Genomic DNA, 4,899 nt, shown 5'->3' on the forward strand with positions numbered 1-4,899 from the left:
TATGAAATTATTGCAACGTATATATGATTGTCCTTGCTGCTGTTGTTGTTTTTTGCCATGTCCTCGGTTGGCAGGGTTAACACTCAGAAATTATCTGTGGGTTCCTTGAATTTTTCACCATCTTTATTATTTCTGAACCCCATGTTTCTAAGAACCACCATCCTGATACATTAGTCTTTTTAATAGTAAAAGTGGTATTTTATAAAGTTACAGACATAGAAAACAATTTATAATACCAGGGTATAAGTGGTGGAGGGATAAACTGGAAGACTGAGATTGACATACACACAATTTCTATATATGAAATGGACTTCCCAGATGGCTCAGTGGTAAAGAATCTGCCTGCCAATGTGACTGAACAACAAAATGGGCAGAGAGTATGTTATGCTTAAATTTTCTTCTCCTGCCTCGAAAAATAAATTGCATTCCATCAGTAGCTTGCAAAACAAGATTATATAGGAAAATTACTATATTGAAACCACAGTAATCAAAATAAATTCATTACACTGTGTTAGAACTGAAAAATTGTGTATAAACTGATACCATGCAGGCTAGGGTGCCTTTAATTATCTGTAAAATCAGATAGAAATAGTATGTTCAGTCACTAAGTCGTGTCCGACCCTTTGTGACCCCATGGAGCCCGCCAGGGTCCTCTGTCCATGGTATTTCCTAGGCAAGAATACTGGAGTGGGTTGCCATCTCCTTCTCCAGAAACAGTATAATTAGGAATAATACACTATTTCTAGAAATGTTTACCAATTCAAAGTATTTGTGTAATGGTAGTCAGAAATAATGTACTAATAGGTAATGCTGATTTACATCAAGCTAGAAATTTTTAAAATATAGCAAGAATACTTTGATGTATATTCTCTCCTGCCCCAAAGATATCATAATCTGATTTTAAAATCTTGATGTCTAATTGACATACAGAACCCTCCAGTCTTAGTATCAAGAATAATTCTCTGAAATAATTGGCTTGATTTATCCACTGTTAGTTGCAGAACTAATTCATTTCCTTTTTTTTTTTTTTTTTTTTTGCCTTAGAACTGAGTTTGTGGGACATAAGAAAATGCCTTTCACAGCCTCTGTCTTGGCTTCATTCTATGCCCTTCACTTCAGTTTTCTTTCTTCTTTTGAGCACACTTTTAAACTATGCTTTCAAGTGTATCCTCAAAATCCACTGTAAATTACTTTTAGAACACTGTACAACTAAATGAATATGGAATAAATTAATCTGAAAATAAAGTAACATAATGAATTACAGTCTTAAAACCCTGCTTTAAACATCTGCTAACTGGCTCTAAACTCTAATATAATTTTATGAGCAGACTTACTAATAAGGAAGAAGCTCACTGAATAAATACATGCTATGATGCAAATTATCTTTCCCATTGTACATAACTGAATTGATATTATAGTTAACAGAGTGATCACTTGATTTATATTCCCTGACTCTGAAACCACAATGCGGGAATCATAAATCTCAACACCTAACAGTGCAGACCCACTGCTTTGCCCTCCCCGAGCAAGGAGGCTCCACGTCACTAAGTGGTATTTACATTTTAATAGAAAAATAATACAAAGGAAGAAACAGAAGATTTAGACAGAGATTGAACTAATACAAGGTAATTGAAAGAAGGATTTATATTAACAAATATATATTAGGTCCTTCACTTGTATTCTCCTAAATTTGGTCATGACTACTACAACAGAGAGGTTATTATCCAGAGAAATACCATGAATTTCAGAAAGAGCCAAGCCACTCAAGATCACCTAAGATCACCCAAGTGTTCAACAGCAGAATGAATATTGCCATCCAGGCATTTCTGGCTCCAAAGCTGTGCTGTCCCCATTACAAATAGATTTTGATGTTATATTTACCAAAGAATTATGAGCTTGAATTTAAGCATCTGGGTCAGGGTTGAACTACAATTTAGTTATTTTACATTGCAAAAATTGCACTTTTACACTCAACTTTTTTCTCTTCATTATCCGTCTAATGTGAGTCTATTTTCAGTTCTCCCAAACTAAGACCAGAACCTACTCAGAAAACAAATTTATTGTTGAGGAATTCTCTCTCAAGACTTTGCCTGTGATGATGAGTTTGATGGCTTTTCGAAACCAAGGATAAAAGAAAGCATAAATCAAGGGGTTCATAGCCGAGTTATAATAAGCAATCCAAACCAATATTTCATAAACATATGTGGGAGTGATGAAACCTAGGAAGGCATCAATGATGGCATCCAGGAAGTAAGGCAGCCAGGAGACCAGAAACGCTAGCACTGCGACGCCCAGTGTTCTCGCTGCCTTTCTCTCCCTCTTGGCCACTCTGTCTTGGAAGCTGTCTGAGCATCGCCCAGGCTTATTGCTCAGACTCTCAATTTTTCTAGCCTGTTGTTTAGCAATGAGGAAAATTTTGGAGTAAAGAACTATCATCACAAGGGTGGGGATGAAAAATAATAGAAAATTCACCAATACCCAATTTTGATTCACTGCAATTTGACAGCCTCCCACACAGGTGAGAGCACTTACTAGATCCTCCAGTCCAGCTGCATTTGCTCCTGTGCCAAGAAGGGAAAAAGTATAAATAATGGGAAAGAGCCAAGAGAAGACAATACACATGCCAGAAACAGACACGGTGAACTTTGTTGGATAGACCAGGGGCTCAGTGATGGCAATGTACCTGTCCAGAGAGATAAAGCACAAGTGGTAGATGGAAGCGTAACAGAATGACCCATTAAAACAAGAGTGGAGTTGACAATAACTCTCCCCAAAGTACCAGCAGCTCTCCACGGACCTCACTGTGCTGAAGGGCATCACAGTCACTCCCACCAAGAAGTCTGCACAGGCCAGGGAGGTGATCAAGAAATTGGCTGGAGAATGCAGCTGCTTGAAGTGGAGAATGGAAATCATTACCAAGAGGTTTCCAAACACAGCCAGCACAGCTCCAAAGATGAACACTGTGTACAGGATGAGGGGATGAGGCGGGGAGCTGGAGAGTAGGGGGTTTTCACACAGGATCCGTTCAGGTGCTCATAGCAGAGCTGCACAGCTGCAGCAGAAGGAGACGCACTGCTCATGATTCTCTGATTTGATACCTGGAAACCTGTCACCCTCTGTGGCCCAGGATGTCACTCCAGTTTTCAAAGTCCTTAAAAAAGAAAAAAAGATAAATACAATATGTTAGTAATTACCAGCATATTCTGTCTCCATTTCTTTGTAAGTGCCAGTCTTTTTCTTTTTAAAAAATTATTTATTTGCTATATTGCATCTTAGTTGCATCATGTGGGATCTTTTGTTGCACGCAGGGACTCTCTAGTTGTGGCTTGTGGACTCAGTACTTGCAGTGTGTGGGTTTAGCTGCCTTGCAGCATGTGGGATCTTAGTTCTCCCACTAGGGATCAAACCCATATTGCCTGCCTTGCAAGACAGATTTGTAACCACTGGACAACTAGGGAAGTCCCCAAATCCTTGCTTTCATGTTTAGAAAGTGATTCATGTCTTGTAAAATAATTCACTTACAAATGCATTGACAGTTAACTTAAATCATTAAATTATTTAAATTAAAAAAAATGTATTCCTTTGCATTACCTGGTACTTCATGTCTGAGAAGTGCTGGTCTTCAAGAAGCTGTTATATGATGCTTGTTCAAATGCTACATTTTATAGGACCCTTTTCCTAATTTATCAGAGCATGGATAATGCCCCAAACACTATATCCCCTCAGGAAAGGAGCCAAATGATTCTAATACCCAAAACACTTAAGACTGTATCCCCATAGTGGAAGGTATAGAAATAAAGGAAATTTTAAATCATGATTGTGTTTATGCTAAAAATAATTTTATGCCCTACTAATTTTCTGATGACATTTGACCTTTTCATGAAATAGAAATGGGAATAGTCTCCTTAAAAACTTGCTCAAGTTTTGAAAGCCGTATTGTTTATTCTTACTAATTATGGGTGACTCAATTTTCATTTTGTAAGGACCACTGGTTGTTGATTCCCATTTGTCACTAGAAGTCTTTCAAAGAAGTACTTAAGCTCTTACAGTTTTAGTTTGGGTAAAGAGATTAAATACAGAATTATATTAAAATCTAGACTGTTTCAGGTTTAGTTTTAATAATTCTGATTTGGAAAACTGAATGTGGAGAATCAAAAATGTTTCCTTATAGAAATACATGAAGGAAGAGTAAGTACATCATAAAAGCAGTTCTGCTAAGGTTTTTATTTTGGAGAGGGAGGAATTTTGTTGTTTCTAAATGGGAACTGTTGGGAATATATTAAAGAAATAATATGAAAAATGTATTTTTGGAATGTGAATATTCATATATTATACTATGAATTTTACCATTGACAAATTCTCCTCTTAGAGCTCTAGAACAGAACTCAACTTAGACTTGAAAAAAATTTTTTCTGATGAGTGACTTCTGGTCATTTTACAAAATCAGCTTTCTAAATCTGAGGTGTAGTTTATATTTGAAATTTTCACACTTTTAAAGTGAACAGGTTGTGGAATTATGGTAACTGTATCCACCCATGTAACCACCCCTGCAATCAAGGTATAGAATAGACTGTTTCCAACACCTCAGTTCAGTGTCTGTGCAATATTCATCCATTTATTTGGTACATAAGGAATGCATTCCCAATTATTTGCTAAGGAGTGATCTATTGTGGGAACATACCACAATTGTTTTATTCATATATATTTTGATATTCATTTGGACTCTTGTTCACATTAGGGCTGTTATTAGGTGTTTCTAGAGAATACTCTATATAATTGTCTGCATAGACATGTGTTTCATTTCTTTTGGGTAAATTGCTGGCCCTATCATGATGGTGTGATCACTGACCTAGAGCCAGACATCCTGGAATGTGAAGTCAAGTGGGCCTTAGAAAGCAT

General features: G+C 36.8%; 1 pseudogene; it reads right to left on the reverse strand.

The window, feature by feature from the left end:
• Nucleotides 1-2,040: 2,040 nt before the first annotated feature.
• LOC112587633 lies at nucleotides 2,041-3,080 on the reverse strand (annotated as a pseudogene).
• Between the last annotated feature and the right edge of the window lie 1,819 nt (nucleotides 3,081-4,899).

Source organism: Bubalus bubalis, chromosome 10 (genome assembly GCF_019923935.1).
Source record: "Bubalus bubalis isolate 160015118507 breed Murrah chromosome 10, NDDB_SH_1, whole genome shotgun sequence".
Lineage (NCBI taxonomy): Eukaryota > Metazoa > Chordata > Mammalia > Artiodactyla > Bovidae > Bubalus > Bubalus bubalis.